At 40.5% G+C, this 16,906-nt stretch overlaps 1 protein-coding gene across 1 annotated transcript in view; it reads left to right on the top strand.

The window, feature by feature from the left end:
* Nucleotides 1–16,906, top strand: part of VAMP714 (vesicle-associated membrane protein 714) — a 198,181-nt gene that overhangs the window by 75,086 nt on the left and 106,189 nt on the right. The window lies entirely within an intron of this gene.

The raw sequence follows: 16,906 nt of genomic DNA, 5'->3' as shown, positions 1-16,906 counted from the left end.
TTACTGCCATATCTGTCGTATTGATGTGTTAAGATCACTGCTTCCAAGTCACTATAATCACTGTCAAGAGTCATCGTTATTGTCAAGCCATACATCAGAGATGCATTACCAATCATAGCCAAACATTAATGTCACTGCTATCATGTGTCACAAGAACAAAGTCACCATCATGTATCATAAGAACAATGTCACTGCTACCATGTATCACAAGAATGAGATTATTGAATCATAAGGGTGAGGTCGCTGTCATACACTGCCATATTAATGTTGAGAAATATAGGGGCAACTAGATTAGGTAATTTCTCTTACTTTGATAACTTCTTGTGATGTATTTTTACTTAACTTGATTAGCTTATTCTTTCACTTGATTATTATTAGTATTCTCTTCATTAAACAAGTACCAAACCATAAAGAACAATAAGACAAAGGACACAAGATATAAGTGATCAGCCAAGGCCAAAACCTCTCCAACTAAGAGGAAAACCTACAAGAATTCTTCTCTTCTTATAAAATCATCAATTGACGAATTCCAAGACCTATGACCCTTGACCAAGACCGTCCAAAACCAAGTCAAACCTTTATTTCTTGACGAGCTTTCCATCCAACAATTTTTGCAACTTCGACCTGCCCAGCAAATTCTTCTGCAACTTCGACCTGCCCAGCAAATTCTTTGCAACTTGACTTGCCCAGCAAATTCTTCTGCAACTTTGACCCAACAATTTCTTTCTAGCACATCGACTTGCCCAGTAGTACTTCGACTTGCCTAGTAGCTTTCCAACACTTAGATTTGCCCAACAACTGTAGAAACCCTAACACAAGAGAGAGAGGTCCAAAACTTTGATCTTCTTCTTTTTTGTCCTTTTCTTTCTTGAGGAGATCGAACTTGCTTGAGTTGTGTCCAAATGAGGTCGAGTTCCTTCTTATTTATAGGCTTTTGAGGGGTCCCTTCATGTAGGCCGATTTGATCTTTGCACCATGACGAGGTCTTGGAGGGTCTTTTGACTTTTTTTTGACTCAAATAAATTTTCTTTACAATATGTAATATGCCCAAAAGGGTCTTTCATACATGACAATGACTCAATTGACTTGTAGACTCAATGACAAGCCTTAGAAGCACTCAATGGGTGCTTGATCTAAACATAAATTTCCCTTGAGCATGAAACCCATGCCTCAAGAATAACAATAATATATTTATTTTTCTCTTCTCATTAAATACATAAAATCATGATTACATATGTCATTATGAAGACCGAACCTAGTTACATATTTCAACAATTAGATCATTGCCATATCATAGGACACTGCCATACTGTGTTATCATATTAAACATCACTGTGATGCCATATCGAATGTCACTATGTTGCCATATCGAATGTCATTTTGATGCCATAGACGATATTAGATCATAAAATGCTCGCTGCAGAGATATGTTGATGAACCACATAATAATGTCAATGTGCCATAGGGTAGAGTCAACGAGCCACAAAATAATGTCAACATGCCAAAGGGATAATGATCGAACCATACTGCAATAGCATACCATAGAAATAGCGAGCCAGTGCCACTGAGATAAACGATCCACATCAAAACAATGAGAAACAAAGAAAGCGAGGCACCAGAAAGTATAGCGAGCCGGTGTAACCTTAGAACGAGTCACAGTTCATAATACAATCCATTGTAAAGCGTTCTAGCACCAATGTGAATCACATGAAGAACACGTCACAGAGAGATGCGAGTTGCTAGGAATTATATTAAAGCGTGCCTTTGAAATACATATGTAAGCCATCGAAGAAGAGCGGAACACCGTGTAGACAAGGGCTTCCCGTACAGTATCGTTACTGCAATAGCGTTTAACCACCAAGTTTGGGATGGGTTGGTGTGGTTCCTCTATGCCTGAGACACCATAATTTCAAACCATGAACCAGAAAGGGCATAAATGCGAGAAAGGCATATTGGCTAATGATTGTGAGGCCCCAATTCTGAAAAGGATTAGGTGTGCCCCTTCCAGGTTAAGAACACTCCTCTGCCCTTCTATCAGACGGAGAGGGAGGGCAGAGCTTTTGGTTTCATAGTTTCAGGTTGTGAAATAATTGAACAAAGAAAAGAATAGATGGCTAGTACTCGATTAGATCGATCAGGTCATGTAGGAACAAGGTTCAAATCTCTCAGTCTGTTAGGATGCCTCAACTGCATACATCACTACACTTCCACTTGACACCTATCATAATGATAAATGACTCGTCTCGCCGTGACCTTATCTTAGATTCTCAATACTTTTGTCGCTACATCGCCTGCAAGGATAAAGAACCCGTCATTGTGGACTGGGAGTCTCTGTTGGTCCACAAGTGTGAGTGCGACACATAGGAGCGAGCAATCAAAACTACTTAGATATGTAAAATGATCCAAGAAGAGTACAAACCTTTGAAACAAACATACAAACCCCAACGAAAGTATATTGAGCCACATAACTCATGTATCGGGCCATAGAGATTTGCAAGAGCCATAGGTAATCGATGAGCCACCAAACGAATGCAAGCTGCTTAGAACTTAGAGAATGTGAGGATCGATGTGTGTTTGAATGAGATCTAAGAGCTTCCTTTTATACAATTCGATGAGGATCCAAAGGGGCTTGGTGACCTTTCATATTGGAGAATCTGACTTGATTATTTTTCCCACAATTTATTAATAAAAATCCTTTTAAATGTATTTACCAAATTACTTAGATGATAGCTTGCCCAAGTAACTTTGTCTCGCATTAATAATAATAGGAGAGCCAAACCAATTAATAATTTTCCTTTATTCAATATAAATTCTCTTTAGGGAACGATGAGCTTCTATTGGGGTAGGAGGGTTTCCTATGTGGAAATTCGTCATGTCGCTGCCCCATTTTTCAACTTTTTAGGCCTTTGAGACCTCACTGTATCCCACAAATATGCCTCTTTTTGACAAGGGCTCCAGCTTAGTCCTTTTCCCCATAGGAGTGTGAACATAAATTGAACTACCAAAGATGCGCAAATGACTTACCTCTGGTTTCACTCCTGTAAACATCTCCTCAGGAGTCTTGTCCTCCAATACTTTGTGAGGACTCCTATTTTGCAAATACACAATTGTATTGCAAGTCTTCGCCTACAAAAACATAGGCAATTCTTGGTCATAAACCATTGCCCTCGCTGCCTCCATTATGGTCTCGTTTTTCCACTTTGCAACCCCATTCTGCTGAGGATTGTAAGGTACTGTAAGGTCCTTCTTGATCCCTGCTGCCCTACAAAAATCCTGGAACTCATTGGAGGTATACTCGCCCTCATTATCCAATCTCAACATCGTAATCTTCTTCCTGGTTTGGTTCTCCACAAGAGCTTTAAGCTCCTGAAACCGACCAAAGACCTCACCTTTGGTCTTCAGGGATTAAACCCAAGTCTTCCTGGAAAAATCATCTATAAATGTTGCAAAGTACAATGACTCTATGATTGATTCCATTGACATAGGACAACAAATGTTTGAATGCACCAAGTCCAACATGCCCTTGGACCTGGTCTCGCTATGAGGAAACATAGCCTTGCCTGCTTATCAAGTGCAAACCCCTTGCACATTGTCACTTGCTCCACCTTGATCTCTGGAAAACTTGTAACCATTCTTTGTAACATGGGAAGAGTCCTGTAGTGTAGGTGTCCCATCCTCTTGTGCCAAAGCTTGCTCTGGTTGTCACTCTCATGTAGGAGAGCCTTCACCAGTGGTCCTCTCAATAGATAGAGATTCTTCTCTCTTCTCCCAATTACTTGCTTCTTATTGGGATCAACTCCTTTGGGCCCAACAACCACTTCACCTCCCATGAAGTTGACCTCTAGTCCTTTGTCTCTCTCAATTGTGCTTGGCCTTGCTCGACCCTCTCGGCCCTCTCGGCCTTACTCGACCCTCTCAGCCTGTTGAAATATGTAACTAGGTTCGGTCTTCATAATGACATATGTAATCATGATTTTATGTATTTGATGTAATGAGAAAAATAAATTTATCATTGTTATTCTTGAGGCATGGGTTTCATGCTCAAGGAAATTTATTTTTTAGGTCAAGCTCCCATTGAGAGCTTCTAGGGCTTGTCGTTGAGTCTACAAGTCAAGAAAGTCATTGTCATGTACGAAAGATCCATTTGGGCATGCTACATATTGTAAAGAAAAAATTATTTGAGTCAAAAGTCCCTCCAAGACCTCGTCATGTTGCAAAGATCAAGTTTGTCTACTCAAGTGGACAAGTTGGCCTAAAGGAGCAATTTGACCTAGTGGGAAACCTATATATAAGGGAGACTTTGACCTCACTTAGGACACTATTGTGAAAATTTCAAACACGAAATTCTACTGCAGTAACTGATTTATTTCTCCTACTTATTTTCCACAATAAGTTATTTACAAAACCCTTCAGTGAACATCAAAGTAAATTCTACTGCAGTTGTCGCATAATAGCATAGAGAAAAGAACAGTGAAATACAAGCACAAGAATCAATCACATCAACACAGTGATTTTTGGACAATAGTCCTCGGAAAAAACCAGTGCGGGAAAACCGGTGCAGCAGATGAGGGTTTATTTATTATTCTTCAGCAATAATCTCTTTACAAGGAATGATTTTGAAGAACTTGGAGAAACCTCTGAGAAAACACCTGAGATAATTTTTCTCCTCCCTTTGGAGAAATTCTAACACCCTAGAGACCCTCCAACTTTCATTGCGTCACCTCTTCGTCATCTTTGCGTGAGGACTGCGTCCCTTGCTGCACTGCCTCTCTGATCTGTCCCTCTGCGCTGTCCCTCTGATGCTCTGCGTCACCTCCTCCTCAGTCGCTGACTGATGTTGATGCCCTCCTCTTCCTTCACCCTGCAACTCTCCCTCTAAAATCGAACTCTTCCTCCTTGAGAATCGATTTCCCTCGGGTTACTGAGTATTTGCCTGGTGTGTCTCCAAATGACTCTCAAGTTTTCCTTTATATTTTTCTTGTTGAGATGTCAATGGTCGCGATCTAATATCTAATCAACGACTAAGATTAAAATAGACTTGATCCTCGTCTCTTAGAAGCTTCTTACCCATATTTTCATTAATACCCATTAATATTTTAATTTTCCTAAGTTAGACTTAGGAATCCCATTAAAAATACTAATTATTTTAATACAATACAATCTGGGTGGAATTTCACCAAACGATTTCAGGGTCTTGGAGATCTCATGTGTTCTAGCTACTCCACAAAATTTTGGAGCTAGAGCACATTCGATGCTTCCCAAAATCAACACTCCCTCTTAGCAAGGAATGTGCTCTAGCAATACTTCCCAATAGAAGTATCACACTGATCCATGACATTGGTCCTCTGCGCTGCTGATACTTGGCCTGCTGCCCTTCATCCACTGCGCTGCTGATGCTCGGCCTGCTGCCCTTCATCCACTGCGCTGCTGCAACTTGTGTTGCTGTCCATGACACTGTCATTGTTACTGCTGCATCTGTACTGCAACTCCCTCTCAATATGCTGCATCATGCTGCCCATAGCACTGCCACTGCTAATTGCTGCACTGCAACTCCCTGCACTATCTGCTTCTGCTACTGAAACGGATTCTTAATCATCCCCATCTTCTCCTTGAAATAAACAAACTTTGTTCTTCCTAGAGCCTTGGTGAGAATGTCTGCCACTTGTTCTCCTATTGGAGTGTACTGTAACTGTACTGCCCCTCGCTGGACACAGTCTCTGATAAAGTGACACTTGATGTCAATGTGCTTTGACTGATCATGAAAAACTGGATTTTCAGAGAGATTGATGCAACTCTGACTATCACACAAAATATTGGTCGCTTCCATCCTTTTCCTAAATAGATTCACAAGCAATTTCCTAAGCCATATGGCTTCACACGATGCTATGCTAGTTGCCATATATTCAGCTTCAGCTGAGCTCAGAGCTACGGATTTCTGTTTCCTACTACACCGGGAGGTCATTTCTTATCCAATGTTGAAACAGTACCCAATGGTACTTTTCCGATCTACTGAACTTCCAGCCCAATCTGCGTCAGTGAACCCACTCAGCCTGATGTCATTGCCTCGAGTGTACATTAATCCATGCTCTACTGTTCCTCGTATATATCTAAGAACATGCTTGGCTTTGCCCAGTGCGCCCTCTTTGGTTCCACTATGAACTAATTGAGGGTGTTGACAGCGTAGCAAATGTCTGGCCTGGTATTGACCAGATACATTAGGGACCCTATGAGCTGCCTGTACAAGGTGGGATCGACTTCTTTATCTTCAGACACATCAATCTTCTTCCAGTTGGTAATCATTGGAGTAGCCATAGGTCTACAGTCTTGCATTTTTAACCTTTTCAAAACTTTTGTAGCATATCTTCCTTATCAAAGGAAAATTCCACCCTTCTGTTGCCAAACTTCCAACCCCAGAAAATAATGCATTCGTCCCAAATCCTTCATGTCAAATTCTGTAGCTAGGTTTTCCTTGCAATCTTTGATGAGCTTGGATGAACCTGTTAGAAAAAGGTCATCCACATATAACACCAGAATTAGAGGCTCATTCTCTACAATCAGATAATAGAGGTTGGGATCTGCGTCACTCTTGATTAATCCCATCTTCTGCAAGTAACCATCAATTCGATCGTACCGTGCTCTAGGCGCTTTTTTAAGCCCATACAAGGCTTTCTTCAACCTGCATACATGAGATTTCTTCTGATGTGTCTCAAAACCCTCTGGTTGTTCAATGTATACTTCTTCTTCTATCACTCCATTCAAGAACGTAGTCTTGACGTCCATTTGGTGAATATCCCACCCCATCTGTGCTGCAAGGGATATCACAGATCTAATAGAAGTATACCTGGCTCCTGGGGCGAAGGTTTCTTCGTAGTCTATCCCTTCCTTCTGAGCATATCCCTTAGCCACGAACTTGGCTTTGTATTTTTCTACATTGCCATTTGCAACATATTTGACCTTGTAGATCCATCTCGAATCTACAACTGACCTGTCCTGTCGTCTAGGTACCACTTCCCAAACATCATTGACCATTATGGAACTGTATTCCTCCACCATAGCATCTACCCATACTTGACGCTGAATGACCTCCTGAAAACTAGAGGGTTCTCCAACCTGAGCCACCAATGCTTGGTATCTATCTGGTTGCCTACACTCCCTTTTCTCGTTCCTAGGTGCTCCAACAAAATCCTTTGCATCCGTAGTATCTATCGAAGTTCCCGGCTCGTTCTTCCATTGGTAGTGGGTAGATCTGGATTCTTGTCTTTTGGAGAAATACTGGTGCTCGTTTCTGTTGGTCGAAGTGGCTGGACCAATGGATCATCCTTTGATTGCTCTTCGGAAGGCATTTCTTGGGATTTCCTAAAAGCTCTGTCCTCCATGAACTTTACAACTCGTCGTACTATGATCTTCCTATTTCCCAGAAGATAGATTCTATATGCCTTAGCATTCTCGCTATATCCCACAAGATATCATTTTTCTGCAATTTGATCTGACTTCTTCCTCTTTTCTTCGGGTATATGGCAGTATGCCAAACTCCCAAATATTCTGAAATGACTCACCTCAGGCTTCTTGCCGGTGAGGACGCTCTCCAGAGTATTCTTACCTAATGCCCTGTGAGTAATCCTGTTCTGGACATACACTGCTGTGCTGCATGCTTCTGCCCATAGAAATTTGAGCATATCCTGATCATACAACATTGCCCTTACTGCTTCAACAATAGTCATGTCTTCCTCTCTGCTACTCCATTTTGCTCCAGATTATATGGACCTGTCCATTCTCTTCTGATGCCTTCCCTTGCGCAGAAATTAGTGAAGTCCTTATCAATGTATTCTCCACCATTGTATGAGCGCAACACTTTTATCCTCTTCCTTGTCAGACTCTCAACCAGAGCCTTAAACTCTTTGAATCGATAAAAAACCTCATCCTTGGTTTTTAGAAAGTAGATCCACGTCTTCTTGGAATGGTCATCAATGAAGGTGACGAAGTATTCGGCACTACTAAGAGCTTTTGTGGACATGGGTCTGCAGATATCTGAGTGTATCAATCCCAAAACACTCTTAGCCCTACTGTTACTTCTGGAATAAGCCGCTTTGGCATACTTGCCTAGTGCGCACCCTCTGCATACATCGTCTCGTTTGGTACTTAATTCTGGAACTCCTGTGACAGTTCTTTTGAGAATTCTTAGAGCCCCATGGTGTAAGTGCCCCATCCTCCTGTGCCATAGTTCATTCAAATCTTTTTCCCCACTGCTGCCTATTAGTGCCATTGGAGATTCTAGCTGTAACTTATATAGTTTGTTACTTCTGACTCCAATTTGGGCCTTCTTCTTCCAACTCGGATGTTTGACATATACTTTCTTCCCAATGAAGAAAACATCATAGCCCTTGTTTTGTAATTGAGATACAGAGAGTAAGTTCATCCCCAATCCAGGCACATGCAACACATTGGTAGCTCAAAGCTGATCCCCTGCTTTTGTTTGAAAAACTATAGTACCTCTTCCTACGGGGGTACATTTTGACTTATTTCCCATGGTGATTTGGAAGTTCATCTGTTCTTCTTGATAGCTCGAGAAACATTCTCTTATTCCTGTCATGTGCGCAGAAGCTCCACTATCAATATACCAAACCTCAAAGGAAGTAGAACTTGCCAAGCAAGCGACTTCTTCTTCCAGTCTAGAAGCTAACATAGAATAGTCGTGATCCATATTCTTCATGCTTTCCTCTTTCCCGGGAGAACTGCGTGAGTCCTTTTGAGTTGCTGCTCCAACATCATGCTCCCGACTCATTGCAGATTCTCTAATCCTGTTGCCCGATCTTAGCTTTGATACCATGTGAAAATTTCAAACATGAAATTCTACTGCAGTAACTGATTTATTTCTCCTACTTATTTTCCACAATAAGTTATTTACAAAACCCTTTAGTAAACATCAAAGTAAATTCTACTGCAGTTGTCACATAATAGCATAGAGAAAAGAATAATGAAATACAAGCACAAGAATCAATCACATCAACACAGTTATTTTTGGACAATAGTCCCCGGAAAAACCCAATGCGGGAAAACCGGTGCAGCAGATGAGGGTTTATTTATTATTCTTCAGCAACAATCTCTTTACAAGGAATGATTTTGCAGAACATAGAGAAACCTCTGAGAAAACACCTGAGATAATTTTCCTCCTCCCTTTGGAGAAATTCTGACACCCTAGAGACCCTCCAGCCTTCATTGCGTCACCTCTACGTCATCTCTGCGTGAGGACTACGTCCCTTGCTGTGCTGCCTCTCTGATCTATCCCTCTGCACTCTCCCTCTAATGCTTTGCATCACCTCCTCCTCAGTCTCTGACTGATGCTGATGCCTTCCTCTTCCCTCCCTCTGAAATCGAACTCTTCCTCCTTGAGAATCGATTTCCCTCGGGTTACTGAGTATTTGCCTGGTGTATGTCCAAATGACTCTCAAGTCTTCCTTTATACTTTCCCTGTTGAGACATAAACGGCTGCGATCTAATCTCTAATCAACGACTAAGAGTAAAATAGACTTGATCCTCGTCTCTTAGAAGCTTCTCACCCATATTTTCATTAATACCCATTAATATTTTAATTTTCCTAAGTTAGACTTAGGAACCCCATTAAAAATATTAATTATTTTAATAAAATACAATCTGGGAGGAATTTCACCAAACGATTTCTAAGTCTTGGAGACCTCATGTGTTCTAGCCCCTCCACAAAATTTCGGAGCTAGAGCACATCCGATGCTACCCAAAATCAACAACTACCTCACCTCTCTCAAGTTCGATCAAGAAAGAGAAAGAAGTGCGAAGAAAGGAAGGATGAACAAAAGGAAAGAAAAGCGAGATTTCTGGATTTGTTTTGGGCTATTACTGTCCACACATGCGAAAGACTTAGGGCATCTATTGCAACAGTAAAAGCCGAGTTGTAGAAGTTAAGTTAGGGAATCAATAAGTACACCTTGCAAGCTAAGTTCTCTAGGAGAGAGAATCAACTCAAGCAAAGAGGAAAGAAGGAAGAAATGATCATAATCTCCACACGTGCCAAAGCTAGGGTTTCTATATAAGATTTTGTTGGGCAGGTCGAAGTTGCAGAAGAATCTGTTGGGAGGTCAAAGTTGCAGAAGAATCTGATGGGAGGTCGAAGTTGCAGAAGAGTCTACTGATTACAGAGGTCGCTGGAAAGTAGGAAATATTTGACTTGGTCTTGGAGGAGGCATGGTCAAGGATCTAGGTCTTGGAATCATAGTTTTAAAAACCGGAACCGGTGACCGGACCGGTCCACCTAATAAACTGGGTTTCAAACCGGAACCGGTCAAACCGGGACTGGTCAGGTCTAAATGAACTGGTTTTAAAAAAAATACATTAAATAATTAATTTTTAATGAAAAAAGCCATTTTTAAGATTTAAAACCATGATTCCAAGCCAATAGAGACAAAATATGCAAAGTTTGCTCATTTATATACCATGTAAAGGTGAATATATCAAAATGGCACCGAGTGCAATACATATCATCAACAAAATACATAAGTAATGAGGCTCTAAATTGCCTATAAAGTCCAAAAGAATGAAAAAAGTGGGTACAATTGGCTAATCTGAGTGGTGGTATTCATTTCTTCCTTGTTAGCAAATTTCAATTATTTGAGTTATGTCACTGGTTCCTAGACATTGTTTCCTAGAGTAACATAATACTTTAGCCAAAGGTACATGATCTTGTAATGTTTCAGTGACCTATCCCGTGTTGCAAGTACAAGTCATTCAACATTGCTCATTTACCTATTAGAGTGATCTATTTTGTTCCCAGAATTGTGATTTCATCATCTTGTAGAATTAAACTACTAATACTTTTGAGCAGAACATTTGGAGGAGAATTGCTGGCCTTTTGCATTTTTCTACTCAGAAAAGCCCTTGACATTCCAATCACTAGTATAAGGAGTCTGTCTTGCTTTAATTGAAGGACTCTTCATCACTGGATTTCAAGCTCCTCTTGCAGCAAAGACCTGGCATTCTTATCATCTATTGCATTTGAAGATCTTGCTCCTGAGGCCAAGAAATTTCCTTTTGTCATCATCTTGCTGGAAGGCTGTAAGTCATTCATAGTCTGACCCTTGAAGCCAATTTTGGACCATCTTAAGTGGATTTGGTTTTGACAGGTTATCACCTTGTAGAGAAGTTCCTTGAAAAAGAGTCTTCCTCCTTTGTCTAGAGGGTAATATAATTAATAAAAAAGTGTTTATTTCTCTTATTGCATTGCACTCTAATTGCATTTCTAACTTGCATTGGCGTTGGCACAGCCAGTTTGACCATAAATTGGTTGGTTTTGTCCTAAATTGGCTGGTTAGGATCGATATTTCTAAATTTTGGGCAAAGGGAGGGGTCCAACCGGGTTTTTCTGCTGGTTTGACTCGGTTGGCTAGTGAACTGGCTGGTTTGACCGGTTACTGGTTCAAACTGACCGGTTTTTAAAATACTGCTTGGAATTCGTAAATTGAAGGTCGGTCTATAAGAAGAGAAGAATTCTTGTGGGTTTTCCTCTCAGTTGGAGAGGTTTTGGCCCTGGCTGATCGCCTATATTTTGTGTCCTCTTGTCTTATTGTTCTTTATGGTTTGGTAGTTGTTTGATGAAGAAAACACTAATAATAAACAAGTGAAAGAAGAAGCTAATCAAGTTAAGTAAAAATATATCACAAGCAGTTATCAAAAATAGAAATCACCTAATTTGCTACCCCCCTAGATTTCTCAACACGGCCTTGCTCGGTTTTCCTGGCAAGCCGCAAGAATGAATCACTCACCCTTGTACTTATACTTTTCCAAAGGTTGCAATACCATGGGTTTATGGGTGTAAAGCCTAATCACTTAGCCCACTCGTCCCACACCTGAGAATACTCTCGATGCTGCCCAAAACATTAACAACTTCTCCTTGGCAATTCCTCATTATTTTAAGTGCAACACATTTTATAGATTGTTGACTCCAGATGTTTTGACATGACATGTATCTAGTTTTTAGTTGATTTCATATTTTTCTTTTCCAATATCATGTGTAAAGCATATGTTTCTCAATAATTAGGGATGGGGAATTGAGAGTGAATTAATCAATATCCTTATAGGTGTAAAGAATCATGTGGAGGAGAGCCTATGTATACTAGTAAGACAAAAGATATGACTCTCTTTGGGTTAAACAATACTAGGTATTAATCATTCTCAATACAAATGGAGTAAATAATATGAATGAGTGTTAATAGAATTTGTTCTTTGTAATTTTGCTAAATTGTCACCCATCTTGTGGATGTCACAACAATTGGATATAACATTGATTGAACACAATGAAGTTTCTATGAAGTTTCTATGAAGTGCTTCCATTGGTTGTTCCTTTTCCATTATTCTAAAGTCCTTTATACTATTTCCATTGGATTAAGTGTGTTGTGTAGTTCTTTTGTTTTTTAATAGTAATTTCTCCTAAGGAATTTCATGCATAAGGTTGAATCCTAGTGGCGCACTTGTCCTTCATGGAAAAGGAACCTGAAGGATATTTTGTTGTCTCTATAGTATGGATACTGATGAGGGTTTCCCTCCTTTTTATTTGGTTACCTTGATTGGAGATGCTTGGGCTTCTTTTTAGAGATACCAATGTTGAAATATGTAATTAGATTCGATCTTCATAATAGCATATGTAATCGTGATTTTCTGTATTTAATGAAAAGAGTAAAATAAATTTATTATTATTCTTGAGGCATGGGTTTCATGGTCAAGAGAAATTTATTTTTAGGTCAAGCACTCATTGAGTGCTTCTAGGTTTGTCATAAAGCCAATTTAGTCATTGTCATGTATTGAAGACCCATTTGGGCATGTTACATATTGTAAAGAAAATTTATTTGAGTCAAAATAGAATCAAAAGTGTTGGAAACACTGAGAGGGGGGTGAATCGGTATTTCTTTTCAATTGTTCTTTTTGCCAGTTAGATTCTTCACAATTATAATCAGAAAGAAATAAACAATAAGAATAACTTTATTAAGGGAGACTTCAATCCTCTTTTTCAAATAATTGAGTACAATAATAGTTAAGGGCACCAACCCTTCAATTTTCCAGGCACCAACCTGTGGCCAAGCACCTACTTGGACTTGTTAATGAGGCTCCGACCTCTAAGGCTTCGACCCTATTCTTCTCAAGGCTCCAACCTTGTGTTTAGGGGCTCCAACCCCAAGGGCACCAACCCTTCAGTGTTCTCTAATAAAAATGAATAACATACTTGAGTATCTTCAACAAGATTCTGCACTGTTCAATGCTTCAATTAGCTCCAAAATAATTAGTGCTAGATTGTCCAATGTTCTTCAATTTTTGGATCTCCACCACTGACTGCATATACTTTGATGCTGCCACCACAACTACTCCAATAGGAAATCACTGAATCTTCAAGGTGCTGTAGCTATTCTTCCACTGTAAATCTGAGTGTATTGAACCTTAGACAGTCCTTTATACCCTATTCACAGCAAAAATGCACAATTCCTTGGGTGATCTGAGAAGGTCGTGCTACAACAATGCATGACAGATCTGAGGGCAGTCTTAAAATGTTCGAGCCACAGAGATAATCCACAACGCTAGAGTACATTACAATCGGTTAAGCACAGTCATAGTGAGCCACTGAAAATGATAGAACAGGTCCGTAGTTTTCCACAGTATGAAGATGATCTGAGGCTCAGCAATACACCAGGTCCGAGATCAACAACGATACCCCAAGTACGAGTCAACAGTTCTGAGGAGAGTGCACTGTGTCAATAGGTCCGAGGGTACCCTGAGCAAGAGAATACGGGTCCAAGAGTACTCTGAGCATGCGAATACATGTCCGAGATTTTTTACTGTGGGTCCGAGGTATGTTTTTAGTAAATAAGATTAATTCGTTGCCTGTAGTTGTCAATCATCCAATATAACCCAAAACATGTATTCATAGTCTTTTTCTTCTTCAGTTATAAGCTTCTTTTCTTCAAGTTCACAAGTTGTGAACTATGAATGTATTTCCTGTGATGATCACTGAAAAAAGCTGAATGAAAATGAAGACGGATCACTGTATTTATAGTGGTTTTTTGTCAATAAAACGAAGGGACACGTCTTTATACATTAAGTCGACATGTATGACATGTATAGGTCGGTTAGCCTGTAGTTTCATATTTTTTTCCTTAAAAATTCCTTATCTCATCAACCGCTGGGAGTTTTGGGGCAAATGAAGGTGCGTTAGAAAGAGGAAAAAATCCTCTTTGAGATGATCTAGGGTTTCATTTCGAAAGGTGTTGAAATTTGGTACCGGAGGACAGGTGGTTCCCTTAGGCTTTGATCTTTGGCCTAGGGAAAAGTGTGCAAAATAATTTAATTTTTCTCCTAAAGTGACTTTATAATTTTATAAAGTTAAATCTAATTTAAAAGTGACTTTAAGTGATAAAGTTACTAAGTCTAATTTTAAAGTAACTTTTATAAAGTAAATGAAAAATTAGAAAGGAAAAGTGACTTTGGAAATAAATGACTAAGTGGGTCTTTATTAAAGTGGGGTGAATTAAAAAATAGAAAGTGAGATTTAAATGAGCATTTAATCTCAGCCATTGATCTAAATCTATTTTAGCCATTGGATTTAGAGATCACCCAAAAGTCACTTGGATCACCCAAAAGTCACTTGGAGTTATATTAAAGGAGGAAAAGGAGGAAAAGGTCATTCATTCTTTCATGAGCAGATTGGGAGAAGGAGAGCAAGAGAGCAAGAGAGATTTCTGAGCAGGGAGGAGAAGGAGACAGCAGCTTGGCACACATTCCAAGGCAGCAGTTGAACAGATTTGTACCGCTGATTCAACACATAGTGAAAGGCAGATTTTTGCACAAAAATCGAGGAGCAGTTTGCTGATTTTTCTGCACACAAAACGGAGGCCGTACAGCATTTATTGCTGTCCTGTTTGCTGTAATTTCCAGATTGTTGTGAGGCACGGGAAAGGAGATAAGTTGTAAATTTGTTTGCTGATTTTTTGCTGAATAATTCTCACTGTAAAAAGGCAATTTTCAGAAATAAAGAAGAGCTCTCAAACTGGTTTTCCCCAAGAGTTGTAGGGGGTTTTTCCAGGGTCAAGTTGACCAAAATTATCAGTGTTTTAATGTGTTTTAATGGCTGTTTTTGATTGCTGATTTTTAATTCTGCAATTTCCAGCATTCTGAAAAATTTCCAGAATTTGTGTTTTCAGCAATATTTATTTTTTTCAGTCTGTTAAATGTATGGTTATGGGAATGGGCATTTAACTACATGGGAGAAATAAGGAGAAACTGAAAACCGGGGTGGGAAAACAGAAATTTCTACATGGTATCAGAGCTTGAGTGCTGAAGGGCAGTTTGGGACAGCAAAAGGAAAAATTACAGTTGCTGATTTTTCACTCAGAAAATTCCAGCAAGCTGATTTTTTCATAAACAGCAGTTTTATCTTTACTACAGCAGTGCTATTCTTTCAGTTTTAGGACAGCAGGATGTCATTGGGATTGAGGGTGGAGGATAGGTTGGATGGGCATACAAATTACAGTGTTTGGAAGGAGAGAATGCAGAGTATCTTTGAGGAGACAGAAGTCTGGGATATCATGGTGCATATCGCACAGAACCCTGTTGTTGTGCCCACTGATGTTACTCAGTTGGCTGAGTATAAAAAGAAGAACAATAAGGGTAAGAGGCTGATTCTAGACGGAATCAAAGACCATTGCATTCCTCATGTGAGAGGAAAGAGCAATGCCCATGAGATGTGGACAGCATTGTCCAATCTCTACCAGAGTACCAATGAGAACCGGAAGATGGTCCTGGAGGAGAAGCTGAAGAACATTAAAATGGGGAATGATAGTGCAGCTGGATATCTCACAAAGATTACCAATGTGAGAAATGAGTTGGCAGCGATTGGAGAGGCCATTCCACCCACTGAGTTGGTGCGGATTGCAGTGAATGGCCTCCCCCGTTCATGGTTGAACTTTGCTGATGGGGTTTGTGCACGTGAGACCCTTCCCACATGGGAGAGGTTTTGGGATGATTGCATTCAGACAGAGATCAGGAAAGGTCAGCTTGGGGCAGCCAAGCCAGTTGAGCAGGATGAGGACGTAGCACTGGTGGCAGGAGGCAAGAAAGGCAAAGGGAAGAAGCAGGCTTCCACAAGCAGTGGTGGGGGCAAAGGCAAAGGTAAAGGTAAACAGGGGAACACACAGAAGGACTATTCCAAGGTGAAGTGTTGGAATTGTCAAAAGATGGGACATTATGCAGTTGTGTGTCCGGAGAAGAAGAAGAAGAAGGGGAAGAACCAAGACGTGGCAGCTTCAACAGAGATTGAGGACTTTGCTGGTCGTTTTGACCGAGAGTTTGCGTTCACTACGTGTGAGTCCTCTAGTGCAGGATCACCTACTACACAGGTTCAGAGGGAGCATGCTTTTCCCTCGATTAGCGGAGCATCTTCAGGTATCTGGTATGTGGACAGTGGGGCTTCACGTCATATGACAGGAGTCCGTGAGTACTTCTCAGAGCTTTCAGAGAGTGGCACTGATATTGAGGTAGTACTCGGTGATGACAGAGTTGTTAGAGCAGTCGGGGTGGGGACAGTGACATTTCAGAGGGAGTCCAAACCTCCCTTGAAGGTGTCAGAGGTTCTTTATGTGCCAGGGATGAGGAAGAACCTCATATCCGTCTCAGCTTTGGAGGACAGAGGATATGACGTACTGTTCAGGGGAGGACAGGTGTTGATGTATCCCAGGGACACTCCAGCTGATTCAGCTAGAGTGATAGGTGTACGCCATGCAAAGGTGTACAAGTTTGCATTCCAACCCCTTTTGGCATTGAGCAGTAGTACCGACAGCAGAGCTAGCAGTTCTGAGCTGTGTGAGATTTGGCACCGCAGGATGGGACATATGTATCA

The sequence above is a fragment of the Pinus tabuliformis genome, chromosome Q (assembly GCF_031772625.1).
Source record: "Pinus tabuliformis cultivar Carrire ecotype Pingquan chromosome Q, CPIR1, whole genome shotgun sequence".
NCBI lineage: Eukaryota > Viridiplantae > Streptophyta > Pinopsida > Pinales > Pinaceae > Pinus > Pinus tabuliformis.
The sequence above is the reverse complement of the archived record's forward strand: the minus strand, read 5'-3'. Positions and strand labels throughout refer to the sequence as shown.